This window comes from Protopterus annectens, chromosome 12.part0 (genome assembly GCF_019279795.1).
Source record: "Protopterus annectens isolate FY-2018-M chromosome 12.part0, PAN1.0, whole genome shotgun sequence".
NCBI classification, from domain to species: Eukaryota; Metazoa; Chordata; order Ceratodontiformes; family Protopteridae; genus Protopterus; species Protopterus annectens.
In genome coordinates, this window is record NC_056746.1 from 954,222,913 (window position 1) to 954,235,671 (window position 12,759).

A 12,759-nucleotide genomic window follows, 5' to 3' on the forward strand; every position below is an offset into this window, starting at 1 on the left:
TTTTTAAAATTATTTTCTGTTTATGTGCCGATATGTTGAAACTGTATCCCTGAGAGCCAGTTTCACTTGTACTTGCTGAACGGTCCCGTTTTGCTCTTTGCGTTGAATACAATATTTTTCAGCCATGCTTCCTTATAGAATGTCCATGATTTTTAACAAAAGAAATACACAATTTTTTGGAGGAACAGACTCAAAATGTGTGACAAAGGTCTACACAGTTGAGAAGCATGACATAATCTTTCAAGAGCCGATCTCAGTCCTTACCCAGATCTTGCTCCTGATCTCCAAAGATGTTTATTTTTTCTATAAATTCTATAAAATGTTTCCCCTGCCTGCTAAGCTGGGTGGGGGAAGAAAATTGCAATCAACCGATCGCAATCTTTCTTTAATGCAGTACCGGTTTCTAAAAGCCGGTATTGCAATTGCAGTCAAACCCGAGTGCTTTTGCACCCTGTGTGTGGTCTAAACTAGAGCATCTGCTTGTTACGTTGTAGCAAGCAGCTTGTCATAGTTTACAGTTAAAAAGAACTTTTTTTTCTATAAACTATATAAAATGTTTCCCCTGCCTGTGACACGAGTGTAGCTAAGCTGGGTGGGTGAAGAAAATTTCAATTAACCGACCGCGATCTTTATTTAATGCAATACCGGTTTCTAAAAGCCGGTATTGCATTTGCAGTCAAACCCGAGTGCTTTTGCACCCTGTGTGTGGTCTAAACTAGAGCATCTGCTTGTTACGTTGTAGCAAGTGCAGTATTAGTTATGGAAACAACACTGTGACATTACAGCATTCTGAAAACTCAAACCATTTAAAGGAAGTGAATTATTTTTAAACATACTAACTGGCAGATCCTAAATACTCTTTCCCCTAGACAACGCTGTAGAACAATTTAACTCTATCTTCCTAAATACTCTTAACTCTCTAGCCCCACCAAGAAACAAACGAGTCAAAGCTAATTCTGCCCCTTGGCTATCCAAAGAAACAAAACAAATCATGCATCAAAGGGACAAATCCTGGAAGCTATACCAGAAAAATAAAATGCCTTCATCCCTGCTCCAATACACCCAACGCCGCAACCAAGCAAAAAAATTAATCATCCTGGACAAAAAAAACTACTACAATAAACTTCAGTCCAACCATAACAAGAACCCAAAACAGTTCTGGAAATCAGTTAATTCCCTTCTCCATCCAGGATCCAGGAATAATCCCTGCCCAGACCCTAGTATAACTGACACAGATCTAAGCTCTCTCTTCAACAAATTCTTTACTGAATCTATAGCTAATCTAACTAAATCCTTCCCTAACAATAATACATCCAACTCTCTTTCCTTTACACCTAACAACCCCTTTAAATGACCTCTCAATTTCCAACTGAAACCTGTTTCAACCACATTTATAAAAAGGCTCTTATCCAAACTAAAGCCATGCTCTAATGCCCTGACAACATCCCTCCTCCTTCCTTAAATGTGCTGCTGAAGGTATTGCTCTCCCTATCAGCATCTTAATTAACAGATCTCTAAAAGAGTCATACGTTCCCATTCTTTGGCTATCAGCCTACATTCTACCACTTCATAAAGGAGGCAAAAATACTAATATCTCCAACTTTCGCCCAATTGCCCTACTCTCACCTTTATCAAAAATCCTAGAAAAATGTGTCCACCACCAACTCATGCCTTTCTTAACCCAGAACCACCTCCTAACACCCACCCAACACGGCTTCCGCCCTGGACACAGCACCATTACTGCCTTATTATCCTTCTTAGAAACAGTCAATCAAGCCAGGGATTCTGGATTACTAGTTTCCACTGTACTGCTATATCTTTCTAAAGCCTTTGACACCATCTCTCACAAACACCTTCTCTTTCATCTATCAAACCTTCATCTCTCCCCTGATACTCTATCTTGGTTCTCCAGCTACTTTTCAGACAGATCTCAAGCTGTCAGATGGAAAAACTCTACCTCCTCCTTCTTACCTATACCAACTGGCGTTCCCCAGGGGTCCATCCTTGGACCCATCCTTTTCAACATCTTCATAAATAACCTACACTCTGCCATCCCAGACACAACAGTTATCCAATACGCTGATGACTCTACCTTAGTCTGTGCCGCCTCTAACCTTCCTGAACTACTGACAAAAACCCAAATAGCTTTTTCCACTACTGAGAACTGGATGCACCAAAATCATCTCTCTCTCTCTCAACTCTAATAAATATAAAATTCTTCTTTTTCCTCCCTCTAGGGCTCTCACCTTCGACAAAAATGCTTTCAAAATCATAAGCCAAACCAACTCTACCATAGAGGTGGTCCCATCTGCAAAACTCCTTGGCATCACCATAGACGAGCACCTTAAATTTGATAACCACATACAACAAAACATAAAGAAAACCCACCAAAAGCTAGGTATGCTCTATAGGAACAATAGCTTTCTCTCCAACTCCTCTAGGCATACCTTAGCAATTGCCTATATTCTACCATCTCTACTATATGGAGCCCCACTCCTTACTAACCTGTCTTCTTCCATCTCCTCTAAACTCAAAATCTGCTGTAATAAAATCTCTAAATTTGCAACCAAATCTAAAACCTCTACTCACCATTGCCTTTCCCTACAAACTCTGAACTGGCTAGAACTCCCTAACTACCTAGACTATCTCCAACTAACCACTGCTCACAAATTAATATTTTACCCAGATAAATGTCCAGCCCTAACAAACATCCTTCCTCCGTACATCCCAAACAGATCTCTAAGATCTGAGCACCAAAATTTAATCACCATCCACAAACCCAATTGCCCTGCTGGCCAACTCCTTCTCTCCTACTCTCTTGGCAGGAAATGGAATTCTCTCCCTCCTTCACTTAGAACAACATCTAACTCTGAATCCTTCAAAACCCAACTTTTCTCTTACCTGTCCTCTAAACATAAGTGTTCCTACTTTCATCCCACTTAAATTTAATTAACTACCCTTATGAACCCTCTATATCCTTTCACTTCACACTACCCTAAAACTATTATTTTTCCATTGCTACTAAATCAAACTTAAGCTACTTCTCAGTTTAAGTAATTCTCTCTCTCTACTCCTTGTATGTAAATATTGTAAATATCAGGTAACCTCAGAACTCTTCATTACAGACAGTTGAAACTTGCTGCTCTGAAGGGAAACTACTGAAAATCAATTTTATCTACCTTCCTTAATGATGTTTTTGAGGTATACTGTGTGCTTTTGCTTTTTTTACTAACTGTGTGAATGTAATTACACATGTATTTTTTTTACCTTCAACACTATGTAACTTAGATTGTATTCGCATTGCTTTTGGAGCTTTTCTCCCCGGGCCTCCACTGAAAATAGGCACGTTCTGGCCCAGTGGACTTCCCCGGTAATCAAACTAGAAATAAATAAAATAAATAAATAACTATTTCTGCAAACACACACTAATCCGTTGTAACAGTAAATAAACTTTAAAGGAATAAAAAAAACACACTACTCATTAAACAGACACTTGTTTATTTAAAAAGTTAAAAAATTCATAAACCAACCATTACTATTCAGAAAGAAAACTTAAAAAAATCTACATACCACATACAAGCCAAGTATAAAATTAACACTTTATTGTCAATTAAAGCTAAAGCAAAGAAAAAAACACAAAACTACATACCCTAGTACTACATACTGCACCCTAGCAAATTAATGCTAAATAAAGAAAAACAAAATTACAATCTGCACCCTAGTACATTATACTGCACACTTATATACTAAATCACTTTTTTTTAAAAGTGTATTTTGAATTTGATTTTATGGCTTGAAGGAGGGCCCGATTTGAAATAATATTTGAGTAAAAGTCACAACATTTCATACGGTAATTTACACTCATCATTAGTTCAGCTTTTAACAAGTCCACACTACATCGGTTTTGCACATCTGTCCATTTACTTTCACCAAAGAAAAAACTCTTTCTGCAAATGCGTTTGAGGTCGGTATAGATAAAACCCTAGCAATTACCGGATATAGTGTAGTCAGTTCAGGCCCGTCTTTGAAAAGCTTCAGCCACTTCTCTCCTGGGGTCAAGCTTGTGTTACATAACTGTTCGAGAGAGGGCCTAATTGCCAAGTAGTCCCTAAAAAGATTATCTTCATCTACATCCTGCAGACTCAGGGCAGTGGTCACATTAAGCAAGTCACTGAAGGCAAAGGGCTCATTTAGAGATAATTTAGATAGTGTAAACAAGTAGTTGCTTTCACTATAATCAAACCACTGTTCCAGGTATTTCACTGCTGTCTCCAAGAACACAATGAATTCTATTTTTAGTTTGTTAGCAGAAGTGCTGTCTAATGTGCTCATAAGTGCCCTAAGTTTCCCTCCAAAGAAAGCACCTTCATCTCTTGCCTGCAGTTTTTGCTTGAGAGAGACCATTACACAAAAAGTTTCCATGGCAGTAAGGGCTGATTTTTCTAATGTACTTATATGTTCATTAAAATCAACAAGAACAGCACAGAGAAAGTGCAAATAGTACTGGTGCAGTGTAGGCAATTCATTCTCACCATGTTCATTAGCTGAAAAGTACTGCCATATCTGCCGGGGGGTCTCCTCTTACCCCTGAGAGAGGAAATAGGACTGGAGCACTGGGAGATTTTTCACTACTCTTTCAATGGCTGGGAGTAGTGACAGCCACCTTGTTGGCACATGTCTTAACAGACTCTCAAATTCCATGCCACAAAACTCAAAGAAGTCTTTCAAGTCTCTGGTCCTTGTGACTGAACCTGAGAAGTGGCTGAAAAGTCTCATTACAAATGCTTCCACGTCGTATGGTAGTTGTGCTGCAGCTTTTTTGGCTGCATTGTGGATGATGTGGGCAACACAGTTAGCCTTCTGGAGTGATGGGCACTTTTCTTTTAATCTGGTATACACACCACATTTCTTCTCATAGTTCACACTGGCATTATCAGCCCCATAAGCTGAAATGCTGTTCTTGGAAGCATCTGATGAAATTGCAAATGAAGTACCTGGTTTCTGAAGGTCATGCAGGAGGCATTCCAATGAGTGTGGTCCCAAAACATTTTCGACTATGGCTTCAGCCTTGGTTCTGCCACAAGATAGTTTCTTTGTAATATCTGAGTCACCATACAACTGGCTGGCCAACTTCACTGCACAGTCCAAACTGTTACAGGAAATATTGTGCTTAACAGCATGGAACACCTCAGAGGCTTCTTCTGCAATGATTCTAAGTTCTAGTCCCTCAAGGTTTGTGTTCCTTCCCACTTTGTCATCAGGTGAGTGTATTTAGCTTGAAGAATAGCAGTCTTATGTTGCTCAGTTGCCTCATGTTGTGCGCTATCGTTTCTTCCACCGTGGGTCACTAGAAATTCTCTCTTGCAGTACCTGCAGAACGCTTTGACATCACTGCATTTCTCGATCCAGTCGAATTCTGTTTTCCAAACATCCTGCCACTTGCACATTCTCTTGCTGCTGGTTGACTGTGATGAAGCTGCTGCTCTCGTCATGCTTGAATCTGTACTTACCTGAAATGCAACATAGTTACCAAAACTGTGATAGTGGGTGTAACATACTGCTGCCTGAAATGCAACATAGTTACCAAAACTGTGTTAGTAGGGTGCAGTAGCATACTGCTGCCTGATATGCAACATAGTTACCAAAACTGTGTTAGTGGATGCAGTAACATACTGGTGCACAGCACAAATGAACTGGCGCAAAAAACATTGGCACACAAAATAACTGGCTTGAAAAACATTGGCTCATGAAAGAACTGGCTCTAAAAACATTGGCACATGAAAGAACTGGCTTGAAAAACATTGGCACACAAAAGAACTGGCTCGAAAAACATTGGCACATGAAAGACTGGCTCGAAAAACAATGGCACATGAAAGAACTGGCTCGAAAAACAATGGCATGCGAAAGAACTGGCTCGAAAAACATTGGCACATGAAAGAACTGGCTCGAAAAACATTGGCACACGAAAGAACTGGCTCGAAAAACATTGGCACATGAAAGAACTGGCTTGAAAAACATTGGCATGCGAAAGAACCAAGGAATGGAGCAGAAAAGAGTTATTACAAACAGTTTGAAAAAGGTCAAATAGTAAATGAGGTAATGTAGGGGGCATTTTGGCCATTGAAAACTAACATTAATACAGTTTGTAGAAAATGAAATGCATTATTTTTACCACTAAACATGCCCACCTCATCCCACCCCACCAGGACAACCACATTCACTGAACCAAAAACACTAAAATGAATGAGAATGTACAGTGGATACCATAGACCTGATTTAGCTTTTGACCAGAGCAGTTAAAAGAAATGTATGGCACTAATTTACACAGCGCAATGATCTATTAATGAACATGCCCAACAGCAGCACTGGTTGTAATCAGATTATAATAAAAACAGTACATAAGTATGTTGAAGACATCATTAAAACACAAAATACAAACTTTGCTACTTATAAACGCAAACTACCCTGTAACGACATGGTTTAGCACAATCTCAAATACATTGCATTAACTTCTGAGCATCCATCCACCAAAAAAAAAAATAAACAGGAAAAAAGTCTGTAAACATTTTAACTTTTAAAAATACTTCTTGCAAGAGAAGTAATATAAACTACAACGTACAGCAGACTCCATGGGCTCCTTTTACCTCAAAGCATAGGAATTAAGAGTAATTTACTCAGCACAGCAATGCAATAACTAGGCCCAAGTAAAAGCAACACACCCATATTCACATTCCAAGCATGCAGTACAGTTTAACCTTATTAAAAATGCATAATAAATTAAATGCACACATTTACAAGTATAAATGAAAACAATATTGAAACAGCTTTGGCAAATTGGCAATATGTACCTACTAGAATAATAAATGAATTACATTAACTGTTAACATTCCCCCTCAAAAGGTAGACTTGTACTACATACACATGGACTTGCAGGAACTAACAGGAAAAATTACCCAAACAGTATATCGTAACTTCCTGAAAACAGCATTAAATTGCACACATTTCCATACAAAAAAGTGCAAACTATGCTCAAACATTTTCTATCTGCAAACAGACAATACCCAGAAAAAGCTACGACAATAGAAATACATCACATTAAATTTATATTTCACTGCCCCCCAACAGAAACAAACAACTTATACACACAGTTCAGCCTTTTAAAAGTAATGTTTCCAAATCATACCCCCCCCAAGAATAATAACAATTACATATACATTCAGGTTTTATATCTTTAAAAACTACTACTCAAAAATATCAAAATTACCACTGCACAGATTTAAATACTGCATACTGCACCCCATCTACCTCTAAACATTAAAAAAATTAAACCATAAATTATTCCCATTTTAAACTAGTACTCAAAAATCTCAAAATAACCACTGCACATATTTAAATATTGCATACTACATCTCCATCTATCTCTAAACATTAAAAACGTAAAGCACACTATTCCCATTTTAAATAACTAAAGCCACAAAATGCAATTATGTACTTACCACTATCACAGTTATTGCTGGGCTAGCTTGCTTCCTTCCTGCTGTAATGGCTAGTTGGATGTTCAAGTAGTGGCTGGGCTGGCTGGCAGGCTCCCTGGCTGTCTGGCTTGCTGGGCTGGTTGGCTAGCTTGCTGGGCTGGCTGGCTTGCTTGCTGGGCTGGCTGGCTGGCTGGCTGGCTTGCTGGGTTGGCTTGCTGGCTGAGCTGGCTGGCTGGCTTGCTGGGCTGGCTGGGCTGGCTGGGCTGGCTGGAGAAAGAGAATATCAGATCTCTGGCTTCTTTCCTGGCTGGCTGGCTGGAGAAAGAGAATATCAGATCTCTGGCTTCTTTCCTGGCTGGCTGGGCTGGCTGGAGAAAGAGAATATCAGATCTTCATTCGCAGCTGTGTAAAGCTTAGTGCTCTACAGCTGCGACCTTTATGGGGCTCTTTGTAGCAAGTTCCCGCCCCCTCCAATCCCTGCAGCCAATTACTGTGCTGCATTACCACACGGACCTAGCAGGGAATCCCTCTAACTGCAGGTCCAGGTGGTGACGTAGCCGCATTGCCATGGAAAAACCGGAAGTATTTTCGGCTTTTCCACGGCAATTGAATTTGCGATTGCGTGAAAAGGGGAAAAATGGGACTTTTAAAGTCCCACGCTTGGTGACTGCGGGAACAACCCGTGAGTGTCTCGCTGACAATGGGACGGGTGGCAACCGTATTGTAGTTTGGTTGTGCTAATTAGATGTATAGTATAAAGGAAAACTCCACCTTAGAACTAAAAAAAAATGTGTTTTCATAGATTCTCAGAACTATTTAATGTCTCAAAATCACCAAGTGCTTATTTTACAACTTTAGTATGTTTCCCTCAAAATGGCGGATGATGGGGCCTGCCTTGGTAATGTGCTCTTATTTTCTTGCTTTCATTCTTTTTTCCTCAGAATACGTTTCAAGTCCGAAGTCCAGTTTATATGATTCATGCTAGACATAAGGAAGTGGTATTGTTTTCTCATGCCATTGAGATAGAACAGCAGGATTGTGAAACACAGCACTGTCTTCTAAACACACTTTCTGTAACAAAGCTGCTACTTCTATATTTCCCTGAGTGAGCGTCATTTGTGTCTGTAAGAGCTTGGTCTATGCTATAAAAAGCTGTTAGCTACTTCCAGCAAAAGAAAGTAGGTAAATATCAAACTTTTATATAGGGATTTTTTTGTAGTTCTGAAAGAAGTGACAGACCTTCCCTCACACTCTCATGCAGAGGTGAGAAAACACTCACTTCAGTAAATGATCCTTGCAGTACATTTACAAGTGACAAGTAATAGGACTCCAAACTAAGTCTGCTAATTCATAATGTCTTCACTGGGAAGTTTTTTCTCTGTCATGAATGATGCAGAATTAAAATGTGCTTTACTACTTAATTATTTCTGTTATGTTCTTCCCTTTTTTTGCTATTTCATAGATGTGTACTATGCTAATGGCCCTGGAGCCTTTACAAGCCTAGCCCATAGGATTACCCTGGCATCGTGCCACCTGACCTTAGTTTGTAAGTCAAGCAGAGATCACCTCTAAGTAGACGATATGAGACAGAATAGTTGGAGTTTTTTGAGTTTGTCCATATAGGAAAAGTGTTTAAGGCCTAGGATCCTCTTTGTGAGGTACTTTTGTGGCCTCTCCAGTTGTTGCAGGTGTCTAGTGAGGTACATGCCAAATGGGGCATTGTATGCTATGATTGGCCTAATGAGGGAAGAGTAGAGGGAGACAATGACCTCTTTCTTTCTGGATACAATACCCTTCATAATGAGATGTACCACATAGAAGGACTTTCTGACCACAGTGGCAATGTGGTGGTCAAAAGAGAGGCTGTTGTCAACCTGTGTTCCCAGATCTTTTATAACGCCTTCTGTGTTCAGTGGATTACTATCAGTGTGGTAATTCATGGGAACTGTGTTTTTCCCAAAGGGGATGACGACACATTTTTTTGAATTGAGCTTAAGGCCATGGTTTTGACACAAGTCACTGTTCTCAATGAGGACTTTCTGTAGGATGTCAGTATCATTTGGGGAGTTAATAATAGCTCCCAACTTACAGTCATCTGCAAACTTTGTCAGTCAGTCCCTTCGTGTTGGCCTGGACTTCAGAGAAGTATATACCAAACAGGAGTGGACCCAGGAAAGAACCCAAGGGGACTCCACTCATGACTAGTCGGCAGTCTAACTTGGAGTCAGCTACTTTCACAGTGTGGATTCTATCTGTGAGCCAGTTTGCAACCCACCTAGTGATATAGGGGTTGATGCCTACCTTAGTGAGTTTTTCTATGATTCCTGGGTGTGGAATGGTATCAAAGGCCTTTGCCAGATCAAGGTAGGCTGTATGAACCACCTTGCCTTCATACACAGCTCTGGTGACTGACTCAAAAAAGTCGACCAGGTTGAGCAGGTATGATCTACCCTTCACAAAACCAAACTGTGTGGGATCCAGAGTTTGGAGATTCCCTATATCCTTGTTTATTAGGTCTATGATGATTCATTCCATAGCTTTGCATATCAGACTCATTAGGCTAATGGGGTGATAGTTCCCAGGGTCCCCAGAAATAAGTAAAACATTAAGCAACATTTATTTGAATGTATATATTAATAATGCTTAACTCTACTATGTTATTATAAATAAATTGTATGTGCCAATATTGCACATACATAGTGTGTTTGTGTAAATGTATTTATGTGTGTGTGTGTATGTGTATATATATATATATATATATATATATATACACACACACACACACACACACACACACACACAAGCTACCTTCTATATCCTGAAATCCCCAAATCACAAAGATGAGAATCCCAAAAACAGGAAACACTGAACCACCAAAGTTTAAAGGACAACAACAGGATTCTGTTATTAAATGCTCAACGTCTGTGTCGTTTTTCTCTCTATTTCCTGTCCTTACTATGAATAAACAACAATACAGCATTTAAAATATTTTAAATTGACTGTTTCTCTCTACTAGAACAGTACCTTACTGTACTGTGGTGGTTTCACTTTCAAAAAACTTTTACCCTGCTCTGCAAAACCTTGCTGCAGTCTCCAGTTCATTGATGTAATCAAGGCCACTGAATACAGGTAGTTTTCTGATCAATTCCCTCCCCAAACTGACATCACCTCAACCATCCTAAAAATCCACCTATGCTTTGATGTCACAGCTGCCTGGTCCTTCCTTCACCCAATACAGAAAGTAAAGGCTAGAACAAGGAAACAGTACATGAGTCAAGTCTCCTGCTGTCAATCACAGCAGAGAACAGCTCAAATTACCCTTAACACTTTGACAGCTAGGGAAGTTAGGTGAGAACGGGGGATAGGAGATGTCAAACTAGTACAATTCAGGCTTCACAAAAGACTGCATTTTAGCCATTCTAAAAAGAATCAGCAGTAAAGAGAACTTTAAAAGTCTGTTCTGTGGCATTTGCACTGACTGTATTTTAAGTTGTCATTGAACGGCATGAAATGTTACTTAAAACTGAAAGTCAGCAGTTTATGCATGTAAAATCAATGCAGTGACAGGAGCTTCAGGAAAAAGCAGGCCGATGTGATGTATTTTTTTACAGACAAGCACTGCATTTTGGGATATTTAGAGGCAGACTAAACAATCGGAATTACTTCAAGATGTCAGACCCCATATGGTCAGACTCAGAAATTCTTCTTCTTCTTTCGGCTGCTCCCTTTAGGGGTCGCCACAGTGGATCATCTGTTTCTATTTCTTCCTGTCCTCTGCATCTTGCTCTGTCACACCAACCATTTGCATGTCCTCTCTCACCACATCCATAAACCTTATCATAGGCCTTCCTCTTTTCTTGTTACCTGGCAGCTTCATCCTTAGCATATTTTCCCAATATACTCTGCATCCCTTCTCAGCACATGTCCAAACCAACGTAATCTTGCCTCTCTGGCTTTGTCTCCAAACCTTCCAACCTGAGCTGACCCTCTAATATACTTATTCCTAATCCTGTCCACCCTTGTCACATCCAGTGCAAATCTTAATTAACATCTTTAACTCTGCCATGTCCAGCTCCGACTCCTGCCTTTTTGTCAATGCCACTGTCTCCAACCCATATAACATAGCTGGTCTCACTACCCTCTTGTAGACCTTCCCTTTCACTTTTACTGGCACTTGTCTGTCACAAATCACTCCTGACACTCTTCTCCACCCACTCCATCCTGCCTGTACTCTCTTCCACACTCAACATTACTCTGAACTGTTGATCCCAAGTATTTAAACTCATCCACCTTCGACACCTCTACTCCCTGCATCCTCACCATTCCTCTATCTTCCCTCTCATTCACACACATATAGTCTTAATCCTGCTGACCTTCATTCCTCTTCTCTCTAGAGCATATTTCCACCTCTCCAGGGACTCCTCCACCTGTTCCCTACTCTCACTACAGATCACAATTTCATCTGCAAACATCATAGTCCACAGGGACTCCTGTTTGGTCTCTGTCAGCCTGTCCATCACCATTGCAAATAAGAAAGGTCTCAGAGCTGATCCTTGATGTAATCCCACCTCCACCTTAAATGCATCCGTTACTCCCACCGCAGACCTCACTGCTGTCGCACTACCCTCGTACATATCCTGTACCACTCTTACTTCTCTGACACTCCCGACTTCCTCATACAATACCACAACTCCTCTCTAGGCTCCTTGTCATATGCTTGCTCTAAGTCCATGAAGACACAGTGCAACTCCTTCTGACCTTCTCTGTACTTCTTCATCAACACTCTCAGAGCAACTATCACATTTGTAGTGCTCTTTCCTGGCATGAAACCATACTGCTGATCACTAATCATCACTTCCCTTCTTAACCTAGCTTCCACTACTCTTTCCCATAACCTCATGCTGTGACTAATCAATTTAATCCCTCTGTAGTTACTACAGCTCAGCACATCACCCATATTCTTAAAAATCGGTACCAAAACACCTTTTCTCCATTCCTCAGGCATCCTCTCACTTTCTAAGATTTCATTAAACAATCTAGTTAAAAACTCCACTGCCATTTCACTTAAACACCTCCATGCTTCCACAGGTATGTCATCTGGACCAACAGCCTTTCCATTCTTCATCCTCTTCATAGCTATCCTTACTTCCTCCTTGCTAATCCACTGCACTTCATGATTCACTATCCGTACATCATCCAACCTTCTCTCCCTCTCATTCTCTTCATTCATCAGCCCCTCAAAATACTCTTTCCATCTGCTCAACACACTCTCCTCACTTGTGAG